Source organism: Miniopterus natalensis, chromosome 1 (genome assembly GCF_054644295.1).
Source record: "Miniopterus natalensis isolate mMinNat1 chromosome 1, mMinNat1.hap1, whole genome shotgun sequence".
NCBI classification, from domain to species: domain Eukaryota; kingdom Metazoa; phylum Chordata; class Mammalia; order Chiroptera; family Miniopteridae; genus Miniopterus; species Miniopterus natalensis.
Window position 1 is genome coordinate 23659335 of NC_142081.1, and position 23277 is coordinate 23682611.

Here is a 23277-nt window from a genome sequence, read left to right on the forward strand (position 1 = left end):
GTGAGAGAGCCTACTGAAGACATGGCCAAAATGCCAGCCCTGAAACACTACTCTGGACGGACAGAGCGCCCTCCTTCGGCGTGCAGTGTCTGTGTTAAATCAGAGACCGCTATGTGGTGCTGTACATCCGTTACGCAGAACACATGGGACCAGGAACCAAGGAGTAGGAGCTGGGTGGCCCAGTTTCCATTCCTCTTACTGACCCACTGGCGGCTGTTCCGCTGCCCTCCCTGCACCTGTGTAGTCTCCAGGGCTACAGGTCTTGGCCCACAGGGGATGTGCTTTTGTGACAGTTTTAAGACACATGGTGGCTTTTTGCCTTAAGCTTGGAGGACATAATACGTCAACATGACATGAAAATAGAGCATGGTGAGGAGAGTGGAAGCTTCTCTCTCTAAGAATTTTGAGGAGAGAAATATATTCTCACACACTTTATGAAAACTGAATGCATTTGGGCTGAATTATCGAAAGAAAGTGTAAAGAAATGTCATGAGTATGAAATTCAGGGCGTATATTAATAGTTTCTTGAAGAGTGCAACCTACATCTACCCTATGTCCCGGCGATTCTAGCCCTAGGAAATTATTCACTGAGTCTTGCACATGAATGTTCATAGCAGCATTATTCATGAATTTATCCCACCACCTGGAACCACCAGCACTTAATACAGCAGTGGATAAAAAAATGGGTATATTAGTGGAATAACCAGTAAATCAGAAGAAAGTTCTGTTACGTGTAAGAACATGGATGTATCTCACAGATATGATGATGAGGAGGAGGAGAAGGATGACGACAGAAAGAAATCAGACCAAAGGAAGTTAATATGTGATTTAATTTCCATAAAGTTTTAGAATAGTCCAGAGTCAGTTTTGGGAATAAAATTTAACGTGGCAGTTTCCTGACGTGGGAACGGAGGGAACTTTCTGGAGTGATGGAAAACTTGTGTATCTTGACGGGGGTGTGCTATAGATTGAATGTTTGTGTAGCTCCCAAATTCAAAGGGTGAAATCCTAACCCCCTAGGGGGAAGGCATCAGGCGATGAGGCCTTTGGGAAGTGATTAGGTCAGGAGGGCAGGGCCCTCAGGAATGGGATTAGTGCCTTTATTAAAGATACCTCAGAGGGATCCCTCACCCCTTCTGCCTGCCTTGTGTGGTTACAGGAAGAAGGTGCCATCTATGAACCAGAAAGCAGTTTTCACCACACACTGAATCTGCTGGTGCCTAGGACTTGGACTTCCCTGCCTCCTGAACCGTGAGAAGTAAACTTCTCTTGTTTAGAAGCCCCCTTGCTCTCTATGGCATTTTGTTATAGCAGCCCAAACAGACTAAGACAGGCTTGTGGTTACAAATCAAAATCCATCAGGCTGCACCCTTAAAATCTGTGTATTTTATTGCAATGCTAAGTATGCCTCAGGAAGTTAATTTTGTATAAAAGTTCTGACTTCAGCCTCTTTTTGACCCAGTCTGAAGAAACACATCATTAACTTATCTCACGCACCATCTTCTTTACCTTTTCAAAAATCATTTCAACATTGAATTGCATGTGAATGTACTCAAGTCCATATAGGGAAGTTACCAAGAAGAACTTATCTCATCTGTTTTCTTTTTCTTTTATATATATATATGTTTCATTGATTTCAGAGAGAGGAAGGGAGCTGGAGAGAGAGACAGAAACATCAATGAGAGAGAAGAAACATTGATTGGCTGCTTCCTGCACACCCCCTTACTGGGAATCGAGCCCACAACCCTGGGCATGTGCCCTGATTGGGAACCAAACCATGACCTTCTGGTTCATGGGATGACGAGCCAGGCACCTATTTTCTTCTCTTATGGATCATATCTTTCAGTTGGGAAGAGTAACTCACACATTAATATTTAAATGTTTAAATGTTTTATGCAGCACTGGAAGATTTTTTTCAGTATCAGTGCAATATGGAACATTTGCAAAGTTATAAGCATGCCTTGACCTCAGCCTGAGATGAACTGGCCATGATTAAAAAAAAGATAATTTTAAGAACAAAAAGTACTGTGAATGGTATAAAAATGAATAGAACTAACTGTATTGGTAAGGATTAGAAAAACTGATGAACTCAAACATCAGATATGTATTTTTGGAAAAATGGAACAGAAAAGAAAGTTCGGCCATTTGGGACAGAGTGATAGTAAGTTACCCACTTTTCCTTTATGTTTATTGGGAGGGTATTTGTGAGGACAGGGGTGATACAAGGATGGTAATGTTTGAAAGATAATTAAGCTGCTTTTAGCATTCAGGCTGTAGAAAAAGTATAGCCAGGAAAGCTACTACACAATATGTTGACCAAATGCATAGGCTATCTGAATGGTCTGAAGAGGATTGTTCCCATACATGGAGAAATCAGAAATGAGTTAGTTTTGAGTAATCATGTGTGTATGTTTAACCTTTCAAAATTCTTCTTCATTTTATTAAAAAACCGAAAGTCAGAAAAAAGTCTTTGTGAATTTTTCTTTTGCATCTCACCTGTCAACACTTGTACCAACTTATATTATCTCCTGCTTAAGGGAGGGTAATGTGGGTATTTTGGGAGGAGGAAGGAGGGTGGTAAGTGTGGGGGTATTCAATATGAGAGTTAGGATGTGGAGACAATTGGACGCTGATTCATGTATTTTTCCAATTGAAAAACTGCATGAGATTTTAAACAAATCATGGTTTTAGAGTCAGTAAGATTCTTAAGAATATCATGGACCAGAATATAAATTAATATTTTATAAGCAAAGGTGTACTTATGGTAGAATTAGGCTCTACTATTACAGAAAGAAAAAAAGAAAGAGGTTTGGATATATATGAAAATGAGAGGTAATTCGATGGATTTTGCAATAATTGTAATTCATACCATTCCCTAAGGTGATAAATGAAACAGGACCATGTTTTGCTAAGTGGCAGTCTTGAAACAATTTGTGGGTTTTAATGAACTACTCTGTGTTGTTTTGTGAAATCATACAGATTTTATTTACTTATTTATCCTCACCTGAAGATACGTTCATTGATTTTAGAGAGAGAGGAAGAGAGAGAGAGACTGATCAGCTACCTCCTGTACACACCCGGCAACCTTTCCATGGATAGGATGACGCTGCAATCAACTGAGCCACCTGGTCAGTGTAAATCATACAACTTTTAAAAGTTTTGTACTGAGAGTGACATCAGTAAAATGACAGACTAGGAAGCTCCAAGCTCTCCTTCCGCCACAGTAAAACTGAAGAAAAACAACTAGAAACTATCTGAACCAACTTTATAGGAGATCAGGGGAAAAAATAAATGTTTCCAGCAACCAAGAAAAGGCCCAATCAAGAATAAGCCATCTTTGCCCTGACTGGTGTGGCTCAGTGGTTGGAGCGTAGGCCAGCATATCAAAGAGTTATGGGTTCAATTCCCCTTCAAGGGAATATACCTGGGTTGCAGGTTCCATCCCTGGCCTGGGTCCAGGCACATGCAGGAGGCAACTAATTGATGTGTCTCTCTCACATCGATGTTTCTCTCCCTCCCTCTCCCCTTCCCTCCCTTCCTTCCACTCTCTCTAGAAGTAGATGGAAAAAATACCCTCAGGAGAGGATTAACAACAACAACAAAAAGGAATGAGCCATCTTCAAATTGCTTCAGGAATTCATGGGAACCTCTGTGAACATATAAGCTCAAGACGAGCTAAAGGAACAGTCTTCAGAGAGCACCCATAACCCTGAGCAGTCTTTGAAACTTTTGTTTGAAAAAGTCTCCAGTGACTTTCAACAAATTTTTTTAAATCTATATCCAAGGATATGTTTTTCTTCGATTCTAGAAAGAGGAAGGGAGAGGGAGAGAGAGAAACATCGGTGTGAGAGGGAAACATTGATCTGTTGCCTCTCGTATAGGCCCTGACCGGGGGATTGAACCCACAACTTGGGTATGTGCCCTGACCTGGAATCAAACCCATGACCCTTTGGTCCACGGGATGATGCACCAACCAACTGAGCCACACTACACAGGGCAACAATCAAATTTTTAAAAAGCATCACTAGGAAGGATGAAAATAATTTCCGGAGTTACCACATTTTAATAAAATATCCAATTTTCAACAACTAAAAAATCACAACACATACAAAACTACAGTAAACCGTGGCTCATTTGAAGGAACAAAATAAGCTGACAGAAACCATCCCCAGTGGAGCACAGGCATCAGACTTACTAGACAAAGGCTATAAAACAACTGTTTTAAATATATTCAAATGGTAAGGGAAAACCTGTACAAAGAGACAAAGTAGGACATTATGTACTTATAAAAGGGTAAATTCACCAAGAAGATATAATAATTATAAACATATATGTCACAAGCACCCGAGTTCCAGAATATGTGAGGCAAACATTGACAGAATTGAAAGGGAAAATACAGATTTATAAAAATAGTTGGATGTTCAACATACCACTATAAACATTTGATATAATGAGGCAGAGTACTGATAAGGTACTAGGACTTGAACCAATTGGACCAACAGAGATACACAGAATTCTCCACCCAACAAGAGCAAAATACACCTGTAACTGAAAAATAAATAAAATAAAAAAGAAATGGACCTTGAAATTATATTATCACAAAATGTGAAGTCAATATTTTAAAAATTTAAAGTAGAAAAATAAAAGTATACACATTCTTTTTTAGTTTTTGTCTTTTGCGTGTGTGTGTTTTTGGGTTTTACTGACACATAATTAACATATAACATCCTATTAGTTTTAGTTGTATAACATAATTATTTCATATATGTATATATTGAGAAATGACCACCACAATAAATTTAGTTAACACCCTTCACCATACATAGTTAAAAACTTTTTCTTGTGATGAGAACTTCTAAGACCTATTCTCTTGACAGCTTTCAAATGTACAATAATGAGACACATGTAATAGAGAATGCAGTGGTCATAAACAGCATCCTGCATAGCATTTGTAACCATAATACTCTAGAGGTCCACATGCATATGATATGTATATGAAATGGGTGGGATTAGGTGGATATGTATAACTGGCCCAATGTTGCAGCTGCTATAAATTGATTTGGTCTATGGAAATATTGGGGATGGTGATTCACTATTCCTCATGATACTTCATTGCTTCTTACAGAACATGAAATACATGGGGCGACCTACTTTTCTAACTTTGATGTAGTATGCAACCCCAATTGGAGAGTAGCACATGTATGTATAGCGGATTATCACTTATTTTTAGGTGCCACTATTGGGGCATAATCACTAGGTCATAACTTAGGCATTGATTATGATACACCTGGCTGTCAGTGTTTTCAATAAAATATTGAAGTAGGAGGGGGTAGGAGCAAACAGGAGATTGGGAAGAAAAAGTGACTACATGACACGAAATATGCAAAAATAGAGCAAGTTGTGAATAAAGTCCCTCAAGCTGTGAGGCAAAGTTTCCACTAATCTTGTAAAAACAGTAGGCTGAAGTAACCAAGATTCATACTTTTTACATACCTCAAAGTCATAAGGCCTTAAGTAGAAAGGCTAGTTCAGACTGTCGCTTTGTGTGTCAGACTACCAATATCCATTCTCACCTTTTACTTATAATAGTAATCCTGGTTTCTTTCAGTCGGCACATTTCTATCTCACTAAAATATGACATATCCTAGGCCTCCCTTACGGTTAAGTATAACCGTAAGACCAGATTTCTGGCTGAGATATAAGAAGTGTATGAAACTTCCAAGAGGTCTCCATAAAAGTATGGAGTGAAACTTTCTTTGCCTTTTCTTCACTACTTTCTTGGAGTGTGAAGATGAGGGTGGGAGTTCCAAAACCCATTTTGGACCATGAAGCAAAGGCCACACTCTGGGGAGGGGGCTGGAGAGAGGACAGAAAGCTGGAAGGAACCTGGGCCTCAGTGACTAAGGAGCCTTGATATGAGGCCTGAACTATGGATTTCCAGAGTTTTTTAATACAAGAGAAATAAACTTCCATCTTAGCCTATTGCATATAGAATTAAGTGAATATTTCTGCCATAGTGTTCCTCCATCATCTGTTTGTAGCCGATTTTTTCAGTGTCATCACCTACCAAGTCATGCTTTTTCTACTCATAGGCTCTGTTGTATTTGCTATTCTCTAAACACCCCCACCCATTACTATCCTGATTCCATCATTTTTCTGAATTGTTCTCTCTGAGCATAAATCCATATATCCTGTTTTCTTTCTTCATACATATTAAAGTTTCCTCATTGTTAAAAAACTATACTTACATTAAGATATAAAGTCAATTTACATGCCTAATCTGTCACCCCACTTATTACCAGCATTTCCTGAACATAGTTTCCTGAGCAAATAACTGGTGACTCTTCCTTTTACTGTCCTACGTGTTTCTCTTAAAGCTGTGTGCTCAGGTGAGAAAGGTAACCTTCCTAGGTACAGGCTAGTGATTTCCCCCAGTAGTCCCCAAGAAACTTTTTTCCCCTCCAAATTTCTTCATTGATAACTTCCTTGATTTCCCTTTCCTATTTCTATTTTATCTCTTCCCTCTCAGTATTCCAGCGTCTCTTACTTATACCATACTTTTTTAATTTATCATACTCCATGTTTTATTATGATCATTTTATTCACTCATTCAACCAACTTATGTTGAGGAGGGTTGGAAGTGAGGGTGGTAGGGATCTGAGTTTGAAGTTGAGGCGCAAGCTTTAAAATTTCATCTCACTTAATCCTTTCAACAACCTTTTAAAGATCTATGATTATGCCCTTTTTCAGATGGGGAAACAAGGGAGACAATTATGTTACCTGCTCAAAGCTCGACAACTGGAAGAAGATAAAATCGAAACTTGAGATCAAGCCTTCTAACATTATCTCGTTTTCTTTTCCACTGTTTCCTATTAACTTCTCTCAGGATTAGCAAATAAAAGGCCTTCCTGAGGAATCCACCTCTTTCTTTCTTTCTTTGGTAAACACTGTAGCTTCTGTTTTAATTATTTAATCTGAATTCGAATGCCTTAATTGGAACTGCACTGTTCAGTCCCCCAGAGTCCCCGCTAACTGCTGTGGTCTAACTCCAGGTTGTTCCCACATTTAAATCACCTTCTTGGCCCTTAAGGCTTGTCAGATTTTGACCCCTTAAGCTTCCTTCAAGCCCTGTTTTGGAATTCCACCTTCAGGGTCTGGAAGGCCCGGCTGAAGTCACAGTTCACCCACTAGTCTTATTGCAAGGATTTTTTTTTTTTTTTTTAAGATTGCATTTTCTCTTTTACTAGAAGAAAGAGAACTTTACCCCTTTTCTTAAGGTATCTTCTTGAGCGAACTTGTAATCATAAATCCTTCCACTGCCCCTTTTATATGTCGATAGGGGCCTTGCTCCAAGCTGTAAGGGCCTGCTTGCCATAGAGATAGAAAAGTTTTATTTTTCACTCTGGATAATGGCCACCCAAAAGGTGACTTACCAAAGGTGGTATAGCAAACGGTGTTGTTGGAAGTCCTCCTACGTGAAAACGTGCACTGTATCGGCCTGGCTACATAAAAGGGTGAGGTTTCTGTCTTTGAGTCCTAAGAGCAGATTGCCGGAGACGCCCAGCCCAGTCTGGTTTAGTGCGTACTGAATAACACAGTTCTTCTTTTTCCCTTTTCATTGTGGAGATTTCCTGAAGTAGCAGGAGGTCTTAGTTTTCATGTTCCTCCACACTGAATTTACTTACGCCTCTTACCTTTACCTTCCCTCCGTCCCCACCCTCAACAGTAACTAGCTCTTTGCTCACCTCACACTAGGCCGGACGGCCGGCGAAGACGTCGCAACGCGCCCCCCACCGGAACCACAATTCCCAGCATTCCTGGCGCTCCCAGCGTTCCCGGCTTCCTCTTCCGGTCTAGGGGCCGCTGAAACTGAAAGTGCGGTGTTTTAGGCGCCCTGCTGAGATTGATTCACCTTCACCTGTGAGAGCCTTAGTGGACCAAGTGGGAAACCAGGCAGGTAGTAAAACATGAACGGAAGAGTGGATTATTTGGTCATAGAGGAAGAGATCAATCTTACCAGAGGACCCTCAGGTACGTCCGGAACAGGTCCTGGTCATCTTTGGGAGCGGCGTACTGAGGTGTGCTTGCAGAGCAGACACCTTTTCTGCTAAGCCAGATTTTTTGGCCTCAGAGCAGACAGCCCCCAACCTAGAGGTTACCTGCGATGCTTTTGAGCACGTAGAAGAATATATTGGTACCCACTGTTAGCCAGACATGGACCTGAGGAATCCATCTCATTTTTTCAATTGATTACCGCCTCTATTATAGTCAGGACAGGTTTCTTTCTGCGAATGGTACCAGAAAATCCTGGGGGAAAGCCTGCTTTTTAGCCAGCACACCATGAACAACACACCTCTCCTCCCATTGCCTGGGCTATACCTGTTCTATGAGAGGACTGTATAGTAAAAATGGGAGCATAAACGGTGTAGACTGTAAAATGCACAGCCGTTTTCTTGGTGCTAGTATCCATCCCTCCCTCCCGCTGTTCACTTCTGGGAAATTCATTTCGTGTCATCTAGAATTTTAAATTATAAAGAGACCTTAGAGATCTATTACAGAAGTTCCTAAACCTGGTTCTGCCTCAGAATTAATTACTCAGGCGTTTGGGGTTTTGCTTTTAAAATAAAATTACTAGGCCCTGTCTCTAGGAATTTAGATTTAATGCGGGTGTTTTATGTGTTGGTGTTTTTGTGTGTGTTTGTTTTGTTTTTGTGTGTGTTTGTTTTGTTTTTCTTTTTTAAACAAGCGCATCATGCTTCTGGAGCGCCAACGATTTTCTGTTTCTTGACATGGATCATGGTTCTCTGATTCTGATACTGCCAAATTCTCACACCTACAGCCCTCTTCCCTCTGATGTTCTTCACTCACTGAGCCTGTTACTGTTACTGCATGCTGCCTGCCTCAAATTTCGTTGCGTTTCCTTTACACCTGTGTAGTGTATGGATTCAGAGTTTTAGCTGTGGGATAATGTAGGTTCTTTGATATTTATTCTCTGTTCAGTTTGACTGATGGAAACCTTAGTTTCTCTTCCGTAAAATGTGCATAATAGAATACACTTCATAGGGTTATGAGAATGAAATCAATTAAACTATGTAAAACATTTAGAACACAGGGTTAGCACTATGTAAGTATTTACTATTACTGTTGTTACTGTTAATAACACAGTAAATCCCACTCAATACTGTTATCCTGAGAGTCTCCAATAAGTCATCAAGTACCAAGAGCACAATCTCTGAAATGTTTCTGTGAGCCTTCCACTCCTTTCTGTTCCCATCACCACTACCTAGAACAGTCCAATGATATTTTCTCACCTGGAATTTTGCAGTAGCTTGACCACCACTTAGATTATTCTCCACAAAATATGGCTTTCAGAATCATTCATACTTTGCCTTCTTTCTGGTTATAAAAAATTGGAAGTTGACTTATCAATATAATTCATTGCTAATCTGTATGGTTTAGTGTCATGCGCCGTATGAGCTCCTAAACTTTTGTCAAAAGCTCTTATGCCTGTTTCTTAGGTTCACTTTTCCCGTTCTGTATTAATTTCTCCTTTCACTCTCAATATTTATTGTCTTTGAAGCTAACATGGAAAATTATTATTAAACCAAAATCTGTTTTTCATTCATTGGTACTTGTTCTTCTCCTAAGGGCCCATTAAAACAATGGTAGTTCCTTTTCTGATTTCCCTGCAAATATAGGGTGTCCCCCCCAAAAATGTATACACACACTTTGAATAATTATAAAAGCAATGTTTATTTACATTTCATTTTCAAAATTCAGCTATCAGCTGTTAAAGTTTGTACACATTTTTTTGGGACCCCCTGTATTTAAAGGCATCGAGTTGTCCTCCTCCTGTTTTGTCTCTTCCTTCTATAGCCTAAATACCTGTAGTTATTATACTTGTTGTCTTGTGATGTGATTTGAGGTTTGATTCTTGTCTGTTAGGAATTTAACGTACTTTGACATAGACCTTGGGCTGTGGTATCCAACAGTATTTTCAGTATCTCCTGACTGGAGCAGAGCAGAACTCTGAAATGATCTTGCATGTTCCAGTCACTAAATATTTTTAAAGTTCAGTATAGTATTGCTTCACCTTTTTTTGGTATTTGCCTAACAGTGTTGCTTAATGTTTAGTTCACCATTCACTAAAATTCCATGTTGATCTTGCAGACCTAAAGTTCCTAATGTTAGCATTTTTTTCTGAATCATTGGAGTTTGGACAAACTTCAAGGGACTAATTAAGAATAATAATTATATTTAGCTAATATATTTCACTCAAAAGTGTTTTAATTTCTGTATTATACGTACATTTATTCAAAATGAATGGCTGGTGTGGCTCAGTGGTCGAGCCATGAACCAGGAGGTCAGCGTTCGATTCTTGGTCAGGGCACATGCCCGGGTTGTGGGCTCCATCCCCAGTGGGGGGCATGCCGGACGCAGCCAATCTATGACTCTCTCATCATTGATGTTTCTCTCTCTCCCTCTCCCTTCTTCTCTCTCTAAAATCAATAAAAACATATTTAAAAAACACAAAAACAAGCAAACAAAAACCCTCAAAATGAATGGATTTATTCACCGGGTGACTTCTTTAAATTTCTTAAGTGTGTTCATGTCATACTCATATAAGTTGATGAACTTTAGAGAGTAGAGCCACAAATTTTGGATTGCACTTAGATTAAATCCGTCATTTGAAGTTTGGGTGCTTCAATTAACAAGAAAAGGTATCAAGTTTCTGTTTATCACCTCCCAGAGCTGGTACTCCTAAGAAGTCTCTCAGTCTAGTTTGCTTTTCTTCCCTGTGTCATCATGCAGATAAACAAGCAAGAAGTAAGTTACCACCACTAGAAACTTCCAGTGATTTTGGTAGTCCCATAGAGATCTTTCTGTAGAACTATGAAAAGCCTCTAGTTCTCATTTCTGTTTGTAGGTAGTATTGTCACTGTTTGTGTACAACTTCCTATGCAAGGACTTGATAGTTTAATCAGGTAACTGCAAATATGTACATACCTTTCCTTTCTTTTTGGCAGCAGTGTTGTGTCAGGGGCAAGAGTCTTAAATATTCCCAGTGTTTGGATCCATTTTGCAAGGCAGATGAACCGTCTGATCTTGGTTACTTTAAAGGAAATAATGAAGTCTTAGGAAAATTAGAACAATTTGGGGAGACAAAGAGAAGCTTGGCATGCAATTTGGCTTCTCTCCTGTACCAACTTCCTCAACTTTGTAAGGAGAGGCTTACTTAGGCCGGATAACTTTGTAGGTTTTTCCACTTCCAAGAGTTCAGGATTCTTTGGCCTATTTCGCCTGTTATTTTGTGATTCCTGCCACTTTGGTTTGACAATAGGTGCTCAAAGAATTGTCAAAGGCAGTGGTCAGAATCTCAAGTGCCTTTAAGGGTTTGAAGGGTTTACCTTTTATGCTTTATGGAACACTGTTTATCTCTTTTCTTTTTATGGGAGTCCAGCTTGATTAATTCTCTAAGCCTCCCACTTTTTCCTTTATCAAACTGAGAGTTCTTAATGTTGGAAAGACTCAGTTACTACAAGAAGTATGACAAGAATCTAATCTAGCTTCCCCCCCCCAGAGATTGGCCATAAATACAACTCTGTTGTACATTGGGTATTAGGATTAGGACTCCTTGTTCAGGACTGAGGCCTCAGTGGGTGTCAGCAAGTTGCTCCTGATACACCTTTAAAGAGGGAAAAAAAATCTCCCTTTCTCTACTTTAAAGGAGTTGCAAAGGATAAATGGGTTGGTTTAATGTTTTAATAATGAATAATTAAGCAAATGTTATCTTTCTGGCACTCTGCTATTTGCTTTATATATGTATTAAACTCATATAACTTTCACAGGAACCTTGAGTGGTTAAGTGATTAATCCACATTATTAGATGAGGAAATTGTATCCCAGAGAGGTTAAGGGTTTAACCAAGTTCTAAAGCCATTGCGTTTCAGGAGTCAGGAATTTAACCCAGATCTCTCTCTCTTTTTAAAAAAATATGTTTTTATTGATTTTTAGAGAGAGGACTAGAGAGAGAGAAACATTGGTGAGAGAGAAATATCATTGATCGGCTGCCTCCTGCATGCCCCATACTGGGGATTGAGCCTGCAACCCAGGCATGTGCCCTGACTGGGAATTGAACCATGACCTCTTGATTCCTAGGCTGATGCCCAACCACCGAGCCACACCGGCTGGGCTAACCCCCGATCTCTTGCTTCTACTATTTCATATGCTGCATCCCAGTATAGTAGCGAAGTCTAAGGAGCTGACTCCAACTTTTCTCCTGACCTTTATTTTATTATATCATGCCTTATCCCCAGAGGATTTGAGGCATCTTAAATGACTTACACAATCCACAGGGGAAAGTTTTTATAGTTTGCTGTTGATAGAGCTGAGGGCATGTCAAGGTGAGAACCTAAAAACAAGAAACCTCATTAAGGGCAAGCGTTTAAGCCTCTACAGACCCATCACATGCTTTGTGTTTAACCCTGAGACTGCTGCTCACAGTTTTCTGATCTGTTCTTTCATGTACCCAATAGATCTGAGACTAAAATGCTATATCCTTGCCCTATTTTCTCTTGATTACACGAAATCTAGCCCTCCTGGAAATTACATTTCAATGGAGACATGGCATTCTCATGTAAAAAGTGAAATCTCGGTGCGATGGTTATGGACTATGACCAGCATGTATGTAATGGGAGGGAGGGCAAAGGATGTGTGTAGGGGAGTGTGTTCATCTGACTCTGTCATTGAAAAGCTCAGAGAATGAAGGCATTGATAAGGGCCAGACTGATCAATTCCAAGAAGATAGAACTTATGTTAGTTTTATAGATAGGCTTTAGACTAGTGTGAGGAACAGGGATGAGTATGGCCTAAGCAGTAATAGAGAAAAGGAAATAAATTAGTGAGTCAAGCAGCCTGGGTAGAAGGAGAGTTAAGGGAGACGAGGTTGCTAAGAGAGGTGGAGAATGGATTATGAAAAGTTCTCAATGCTACTGTGGAAACTTAACCTTTCTTTCTTTTTTTGTTTTTTGTTAATCCTCACCAGAGGATATTTTTTCCATTGATTTGTAGAGAGAGTGGAAGGGAGGAAGGGAGGGAAAGAAGAAGGGAGAGAGAAAGAGATCAAAGTGAGACAGTCACATCGATTGGTTGCCTCCCGAATGCCACCCCAACTGGCAGTGCTATGGATCGAACCTGCAACCCAGGTATGTGCCCTTGACCGGGAATTGAACCTGCGGCCCTTTGGTGCATGGGCCGACGCTCTAACCACTGAACCACACCAGCCAGGGTGAAACTTAACCTTTCTTTAAGATTCCATCTTGATTCCTTTCCCTTCCTATTCAGTGGTTAAGACTGAATTCAGGAGTCGCTGCCTCTAGGAAGCCTTCCTGACCCAGGTCAGATATTCCTCTTATTAAGAATATCATACACCTCTTGTTGAGTACCTGTCGTGTACTGCCACGCTAAGCACTTTGTCTCATCTACTCCCAACAAAGAACAGATGAAATGGTTATTATTCCATTATACAAATGAGAAAGCCTTGGCCCTCACGTCATATAACTCTTTAGGTGGCAGAGTTAAGAACTGGATCCAGGTCTGTGTGACTTAAAAATCGAGGCTCTGAACTATCATAGAAAGTTTTATTTTTATCCTTTTGCTACTAAAGGACTCTGTGCATATTCCTATCTCAGTGTTTATTTTTATATTTGCTTGCTTACTGTGTCTCCTTCCTCTACTTTACTCTGAGCTCTTCTGATTCAAAGGATATATATTTCATCCCTTGTTTTCCTAACACCTTGCCTGGTACATGACATAAAGTGGTCAGCAAATGTTTATTCAATGACTAGGCATGTTGTTAAATAAATTAAAACAGTAACGTGGTCTGTTTCAGCTTTCAAAAAGTCACAAACAGGGTTCTCCAATAAATATAATTTAAGACTGAAAGAATGAACTTGGACATAATATATTATAATGAATAGGAAACTAAGATACCAGAAACAAGGAGATGGAATAGATGGGAAACCACATAGAGAGAAGAGTATATGGTACAAGTCTCTAAAGATTGCTTAAGGATCGGTCTTTTTATTTATTTTTTTCATGTTTTTATTGATTTGAGAGAGAGAGAAAGGGAAATGGAGAGAGGGAGAAACATTGATAAGAAACATTGATCACCTGCCTCATGCAGGCCCCCCACTTGGGATCAAACCAAAACTCAGGCATGTGCCCTGACTGGAATCAAACCGGCGCCCTCTTGGTGCATAGGATGATGCTCAGCCAACTGAGCCACACCGGCCAGGGCAAGGATCAATCTTATTAAGATTTTTTTCAAAGACACTCCTTTAGTATAACAATAAAGTGTTAAATATCTAGGAATTACTTTGAAGAAGTAGAAAGGTAAGCTGATAGATGCTCAACTGTAGAAACATTTTGTAAAGCCATGTGACTAGGCAGCAAAGTAGCCAATTACTGTATTTGAATAAAAGCAAAATTATTTATTGAGGAAAAAATTTATACTTAGATTATGAATCAGAACAAACTGTTGGTCTCAGGAGACTCAGAAATTAAGGGAAGCTGGTTTTTTTCTTTGTGTGTGTTTTTTTTAAATATATCTTTATTGATTTCAGAGAGGAAAGGAGAGGGAGGGAGAGAGGTAGAAACATCAATGATGAGAGTCATGATCGGCTGCTTCCTGCATGCCACCGACTGGGGATCGAGCCCGCAACCCAGGCATGTGCCCTGACCGGGAATCAAACCCTGATCGCCTGGATCCTAGGTCGACGCTCAACCGCTGAGCCACGCCCGGCTGGGTGGGAAGCTCTTTTTAAAAATCTTCATTTAGTGTTTATTACATTATGATTAGAAATCATGGATTCTAGAATAAAACATTAAAATGTGATCCTTATTTTTAGGAATATTGCAGTTCAATAGGAGGATAAGGATGGTAGGCATGTGTTAAGTACCTTCAAGAGGTAGAATAATGAAAGAGCTATGGATCTTCATCAGGTATGTTGTGTTCCTTGAAGAGTCAAAGTCAATTAACCATTTCAGGCAAAAGACCCAAGAAAATATTAAATACCTTTAGGAAATATTTTGGAAACAGATAATGTCATTTTCCCCTTGCACAAAACTAAAGTATATTCATGCAATGAATAGACATTGTGCAGTTTACTATATGTTGGGCAAGAAGAGGTAGAGTAAGAGAAAGTTGAAAAGAGGGCAGTGGAGAGGGTACATATTGTACCATGAGGCAAAAATGAAGAGACTGAAACATTTCAAAAGCAAGGGAGCAGAGACATGATGTAGTAGAGGCCAGGCATTTACATTCAGTGCTTGAACAAGGGCTTATTCTGGGATGTGAAAATAAGAATGTCTACTTAGATATTTGAAAGAGAAGTTGAGGAGCAATAAGAAGAGGCCCCGGTGTACATCCTGGCACGTACTGCCTGAAACATCTTTGGTAGGCCATACTTGTTGCCCCCATCAGATGAAGCAGTGGGATGGGCAGGCACTGACTGACCGTGGGCATAATACATTTTTTTTATTGTTGCACCATCTTTTTGTTCCTTTGAGGTGAAAGATTTTCCTCTTGCTGCCTTTATTTGTCAATGCATATTTCTTACTGGCTTTTGGGAGAGGTAACAAAATGACAAGTGACATATTTCATCTTTGGATCAGAGAGTTTCTCCAGGGAATATATAATAGTTTTGGGTCTAAAGATGCCTAGTCATTTAATCTCTGGATTCACTCATTAGAATCACTGAATCATTCTTTCAATCCAGACATATTATTGAGCAACAACTGTAGGGCAAGTTTCTGTGCCAGGCTCTGTGGATACAAAAGAATTGAATTTTAATACAAGTGCAGTGAGCAGCAGAGCATAGTAAATAAAAGCTACAATGTCTGAGTTACTAGCTCTGTGGCATTGGGCAAGTTACCTCACTTCTCTATGCTTTAATTTTTTTAAGCCAAAAAAATGGGAGTATTAATAGAACCTACTCATAGAGTTGAAAAAATTAAATGTTTTTTTGTTTTGTTTTACAAATACTTTTATAGTGTTGACTCTACCAGGCACTTTTCTAAGCATTTTACCAAAAGGTAATCACTTAATTAATTTACAGAGCTTAAATGCCGCCTGTCATTACTGCTGTTGTGTAGAGAATAGATTTTAGTGGGGCAAGAGTTGAGTCATGTAGAAAAGATAGGGTAACCTGTGTCATAGGAATTTTAAGGACATTGGGCTTCCTCTTTTATATTCTCCTGCCCCACCTCCCCTTTTTTAATGTCCTTTTTTTGGATTATGGAAAAGCCTGCTAGCGGCTCACAGAGACATTTTTAACCTTGTTAGATTTGCACAGAAATAGAAATGTCAGGAATTCCTGTTATTTCTTATGGCATTAATAGTCATTTGGCACCAACCAAGGTTTGTTTATGTACTAGGTAGTGTATGGGCACAGGAGTACAATTTTTTTTTAAATTAAGTATATTTTTATTGATTTCAGAGAGAAGAAGGGAGAGGGAGAGAGAGAGATGGACACATCAATGATGAGAGTCATTGATCGGCTTCCTCCTCCACATCCAGCCGGACCAAGATTTTTTTAAATGAACAAACATTTATTTGTACATGGCTGTTTATAGCAGTTTTGTTCATAATTGGAACTGATTCTTTTGTTGAAGTAAAGAGATAATTAAACAAGCAATGTCAGTGAAATATGTGTATTTTAGCCATTCTAGTGAAAATCTATTTTGTATTCCTGATACTGGTAATTTGTAAATTTCATTTTTCTGGATTAGTCTTGCCAGCCATTCATCAACTCTATTAATCTTTTCAAAGAATAGTCTTTTGGCTCTGTTAAATTTTTTTCTATTTATTGATTCTGTACTTATTTTACTATTTCCTAACTTCTACTCCCCTTGGATTGAATTTACTCCTCTTTTTCTAGTTTCTTAAGATAGAAATTTAGATAATTAATATTATGCCTTTTTATTTCCTTTCTTTCATGAGAATTTAGAGTTGTAAATTTTCCTCTAAATGCTGCTTTGGCCGCATCCTACAATTTTTAATATATTATGATTTCATTGTTATTTAGCTAAAATCTTTTCTATCCCATATAATTTTATCTTTAACTAATAGGTTATTTGTTTTCCAAACATTTAGGGACTTTCAAATGGTGTCTTCCCCAAATTAATATGTTGGAGCCCTAACCCCTGATGTGACTGTATTTGGAGATAGGGCCCTTACAAAAGTAGTTAAGGTTCACTGAAGTTATAAGAGTGGGGCCCTAATCTTATGGAATCACTGCCCTTATAGGAAGAGACCCACAGGCACAAAGAAATCATTAACACACAGTGAGATGGTGGCCTCCTACTAGTCAAGAGAAGAAGCCTCAGAATGAAACTTACCTTGCAGATACCTTGATGTTGGGCATTCTAGTCTTCCAGAACAGAATTGCTGTTGTTTAAACCATCCAGTCTGTGGTATTTTGTTATGGCAACCCAAAAAACTAATACAATTATTTTTTGCTGGCTTCTCATTCAGTTCCCTCTTGAAATTCACTGAGACTTACTTTATGGATCAGCCATCGGTCAATCTTTGTGAACATGACCTGTGCACTAGAAAAGAATGCTTATTCTATAGTTGTTGAGTTTGTTCTGTAAAAGGTAAATTAAGTCAAGTTGGTTTTTAGTGTTGTTCAAGTGTTTTATATTTTTACGGATTTTTCTGTACTTTGTCTATCAAGTACTGAGAGAGAAGTGTTGAAATTTGCATCTGTCATTTTTTATATGCCCTTTTCTCATGTTTGTTTGTTCCATTGATATTCAAGTTCTGTTAGTGGATGCACTCATATTTAGCGTTTTAATGTCTTCTTGATAAATTGAATCCTTTTTCATTAGCAAACGTTCCTTTTTATCCCTTGTAATATTCCTTATTCTGAAATCTACTTTTTATTATATTAATCGGGAAAGTCCAACTGCTTAGTATATCTGTGTCTATCCTTTAAATTTTAGCTTGTATTTTACCCATTTATTTATGACTTCTGGTGATATTCATTCCTTCATATAGACCCATATTTTTATTCAATATTATTTTTCTTACGTCTGAAGAATTTTTTTTTCAACATTTTTCATAGTGTAGATCTGTTTGCAACAAATTCTCCCAGCTTTTGTTCTTGTGAAAAAGTATTTATTTTACCTTACTTTTTGAAGGCTATATTCAGTGGATATAGAATTCTAACTTGACTTGTATTTTTCTTTTAGCATTTTAAAGATTATGTTTTATTGACTTTTGGCTTGCCTAGTTTTTGAGAAGTCCGTTGTCATTCTTATCTTTACTCCTTGTATGTAATGTGTCCTTTCTTCCTCTGACTACTTTTAATATTTTTTCTTTATACCTGGTTTTGAGCAGTGCGATTATGATATGATTTGTCATTGGTTCCTTTTGTGTTTATCCTGATTGGAGTTTGTTGAGCTTCTTAGATGTATTTGTTTATATTTTTCATGAGATTTGAGCCAGTTTCTTCAAGTATTTTTACTGTTTTCCTTTTTCTTCTCCTTCTCCTTCTGGAACTCCAGTAACATATATATTAAACCACTTGCTATTATTATTGCATATGTTACTATGTTGTTCTTTTAACTTTTTTTAATTGAATTTACTTCTTTATTACTTTTGAAATTGAATTTATTGAGGTGACATTGGTTAATAAAATTATACAGGTTTCAGGTGTACAGTTCTATAACATATCATCTGTATATTGTATTTTATGTTCATCACCCGAAATCAAGTCTCCTTCCATCACCATTTATCCCCCCTTCACCCTCTTCTACCTCCCCTACCCCCTTTCCCTCTGGTAGTCACCATACTATTGTCTGTGTCTATGTGGATTTTTTTTTTCTTTTTCTCTTTCTTTTTGCTTAATCCCTTCACCCTTTTCACTCAGCCCCACAACTCCCCTTCCTTCTGACAGCTGTCAGTCAGTTCTCTATCTATGAGTCTGTTTCTATTTTGTTTGTTAGCTTATTTTGTTCATTAGATTCCGCATATGAGGGATATCATATGGTGCTTGTCTTTCTCTGCCTGGCTTATTTTACTAATGCTCTCCAGGTCCATCCATGCTGTTGGAAAGGGTAAGATTTCCTTCTTTTTTATGGATGAGTAGTACTCCATTGTGTAATTGTACCACAGCTTTTTTATGTAGTCATCTGCTGATGGACACTTGGGCTGCTTCCAAATCTTGGCTATTGTAAATAACACTGCAGTGAACATAGGGTTGCATTTTTTCTTCTGAATTAGTGTTTTGGGTTTCTTCAGATATATTCCCTGAAGTAGAATCACTGGGTTATAAGGCAGTTTCATTTGTAATTTTCTTTCTTTCTTTTTTTTTTTTTTTTAATATATCTTCACAGATTTCAGGGAAAAGAAGGAAGAAGGGAGATGGAGAGAGAGAGGGAAACATCAATGATGAGAGAGTTGTCATTGTTCGGCTGCCTCTTGCATGCCCCCACTGGGGATCATGCCCACAACCTGGGCATGTGCCCTAACTGTGAATCGAACCACAATCTCCTGCGTCCTGGGTTGATACTCAACCACTGAGCCAAGCCCGGCCAGGCCATTTTCAATTTTTTGAAGTAACTCCATACTGCTTTCCACAGTGGCTGCACCAGTCTGCATTCCCACCAGGAGTGCGTGAGGGTACCCTTTCCTCTACATCCTTGCCAACACTTGTTGTTTGTTGGTTTTTTGATGATAGTTATTCTGACCGGTGTGAGGTGATATCTCATTGTGATTTTAATTTGCATTTCTCTGATGATTTGTGACCTGGAGCATCTTTTCATGTCTATTTGCCATCTCTGTGTCTTCTTTGGAGAAGTGTCTCTTCAGACCCTTTGCCCACTTTTTAATTGGATTGTTTGTTTTTTTGGTGTTGAGTTTTATAAGTTCTTTATAAATTTTGGGTATTAATCCCTTATCAGATGTATCATTGGTGAATATGTTCTCCCATTCAGTGGATGTCTTTTCATGTTGTTGATTGTTTCCTTTGTTGTGCAAAAAACTTTTTAGTTTGACGTAGTCCCATTTGTTTATTTTTTTGTTTCCTTTGCCCAGAAAAAATATTGCCATAGGTTTTACTGCTTGTGTTTTTTTCTAGGATCCTTAAGGTTTCAAATGTAACATTTAAGTCTTTAATCCATTTTTAGTTCATTTTTGTGTATGGTGTAAGAAGGTGGTCTAGTTTCATTTTTTTGCACGTATCTGTCCAATTTTCCCAGCACCATTTATTTGTCTTTACCCCCTTGTATATTTTTACCTCCTTTGTCAAATATTAATTGACCATATAGGTGTGGGTTTATTTCTGGGCTCTCTGTTCTGTTGATCTGTATGCCTGTTTTTATGTCAATACCATGCTGTTTTGATTACTGTGGCCTTGTAGTATAGGTTAATGCCAGGTAGCATGATTCATCCAACTTTTTTCTTCTTTCTCAACATTGCTGTAGCTACTCAGGATATTTTGTGGTTCCATATAAATTTTTGGAATATTTGTTCTACAACTGTGAAATACACCATTGATATCTTGATAGAAATTGCATTGAACCTATAGATTGCTCTGGGTAGTATGGACACTTTAATGATGCTAATTCTTCCTCTCCATGCTTCCACTTATTTGTATCTTCTTCAATTTCTTTTTTCAGTGTCTTATAATTTTCCTAGTACAGGTCTTTTACATCCTTGGTTAAATTTATTTCTTGGTATTTTTTTCTTTGGATGCAATTGTAAATGGGATTGTTTTCTTAGTTTCCCTTTCTGATAGTTCATTATTAAGGTATAAAAATGCAACTGATTTCTGGATATTTATTTTGTATCCTGATACTTTACCGAATTCATTTTTACTACGGTTTCTTAAAGTTTACTTACCTTTTCTGCTGTGGTGTTAAATCTGATGTTAATCACATTTGGTGTATTTTTCTTTTCAGAATGAGTTTTCAAGTGTATGTTTTATTTACTTTTTAAATCTTTCATTTTCATACATAGATCAGTGCAGCAGAAGACAGAGTCCAGAAATAAACTCATGCATGTATGGTCAGTTTATGAGAAAGGAGCTAAGAATATGCAATGGGGAAAGGATAGTCTCTTCAACAAGTGGTGATGGGAAAACTGGACAGCCACATGCAGAAAAATGAAGCCAAACTACTATCTCACACCATACACAAAATCCACTCAAAATGGATTAAAGATGAAAAACAAATCTTCCATTTTTTCATTACGTTTGACTTATCTTTAATTATTTTCGCCTAGTTGTAATAGTCTTTCAAACATCCTCATCTGCTAATTTCATCCTGTGTTATTTCTGGTTCTGTTTCTATTGAGCAGCTTTTCTGTTGACTATGGGTCATGTTTTCTTGCTTCTCAGCATGTTAATTAAAACAATTTTAAAATCTGTTTACTGATTTTAGAGATAGAGAGGAAAAGAGAGAGGGTGAGAGAGAGAAACATCACTTTGTTGTTCCACTTATTTACGCATTCATTGGTTGATTCTTGTATGTGCCCTGACCTGGGATTGAACCCACAACCTGGCGTATCGGGTCAGCACTCTAACCAACTGAGCTACCCAGCCAGGACAGCATGTTAGTAATTTTTAATTAGATTCTGGAGGCTGTGAATATTATGTCGTTGAATATCTGCATTTTATTTTCATTCATTAACATGGTTAATGTTAAATTGTTGATCTTTGTTTTGGCAGGCAGTTAAGTAACTTGCAGGTGAGTTTGATTTCTTTAAGGCCCCTTTGTAAGCTTTTCTAGGGTGCTTCTGAAGTAGCATTCACTTCAGGGACAGTTCAACCCTATACATGAGGTATGTTCTAAGTGGATGTCAACTGAATTTCCAAGTGAATCATTGAGGATTTCCATTCTGGCTTGTCAGAACTTGAAGGTCTCCCTGCCTTGTGTGAGCTCTGAGAATTATTCAACATACAAATTCCTGCTTGTTTTTTTGTTGTTGACCAGCCTTGTAGAGTTTCACTCAACATATGCATGGCCTAGTACTGGGTAAAGACACATGTAGGTACCTGGAGCCCTTTTTTTCCGTCTAACTCCCTCCTTTCCAGAACTTTACCGTGTAATTTCTAGCAACCCAACCTCCCCAAACTTTGATTCCCATCTCATCAACTCAGTGAAGCTGCTGGGTTCTACTCGGGTCCTTCTTTCTGTGGTCATGATCCAGAAATTGCTTTTATACAGAAAGCTAGGCTGATCCTACAGCTACATGGTTTTAACTCAGCAGCATATTAAGTGGATTGTGTGCCGTGACAAACTGGGGTTTGTTCTAGGAATGCAAAGAAATTTAAGAAAATCAATCGATGTAATAAAACATATTAATAGAATGAAGAAAAAAAGCACATGATTATCTCAGCAGATACAGAGATAGTATTTGAGAAAATGTAACGCCTTTCCATGTTAAAAACAGCAAACTACTAATAGAAGGAAACTTCCTCAACATGATAAAGGCCATATACAAAGAATCTACAGCTAATGTACTCAATGATGTAGGAATGAAAGTTTTTCTTCTAAGATCAGGAACAAACAAGAATGTCTGCTTTCACGACTTTTGTTTAACATGGTATTGGAAGTTCTAGTCAGAATAGTTAGGCAAGAAAAAGAAAATGCATTCGAATTGGAAAGGAAGAAGTGAAATTGTCTCTATTTGCAGAAGGCATGATCTTTATATGTAGAAAGCTAAAGAATCTACACCAAAACAAAAAAGTACCAAAAAACCTGTTAGAATTAATAATAAATTCAGCAAAGTTGCAGGATGCAAAATCAAAACAAAATCAGTTAAGTTTTTATACATTAATAATGAACAATCTGGAAAGGAAATTAAGTAAGAAATTCCATTAACGATAGCATCAAAAAGAATAAAATACTTATACTGTAAGTAAGTTTAACCAAGGAGACAATAACTTATACTTTGAAAAGTACAAAATTTGGCTGAAAGAAATTAAAGACAAAAATAAGTGGAAATACATCTGACATTCATGGATTGGAAAATTAGTAATGTTAAGGAAGCAATAGTATCCAAAGCAACCTGCAGGCTCAATGCAATTTCTGTCAAAATTTCATCAGCCTTTTTGCAGAAATAGAAAACCCCATCCTAAAATTCATGTGAAAACTCAAAGGACCTAATAGCCAGCACAGTCTTGAAAAGAAAGAAAGTTTGAGGGCTCACATCTTCCCGGACTTAAGCACATACTTGTGCACCAGTGTTAAGGCAGCCGCATTATTCAC

At 38.1% G+C, this 23277-nt stretch overlaps 1 protein-coding gene across 2 annotated transcripts in view; it reads right to left on the reverse strand.

The window, feature by feature from the left end:
- The window catches only part of LOC148094043 (disintegrin and metalloproteinase domain-containing protein 21-like), a 44016-nt gene extending 36399 nt beyond the window's left edge, over positions 1-7617 (reverse strand). For both annotated transcript variants that reach the window (XR_015714008.1, XM_087813977.1), the window contains exon 1: positions 7434-7617. The gene's annotated coding sequence lies outside the window, so the exon portion shown is untranslated. The remainder of the gene's footprint in view (positions 1-7433) is intronic.
- Between the last annotated feature and the right edge of the window lie 15660 nt (positions 7618-23277).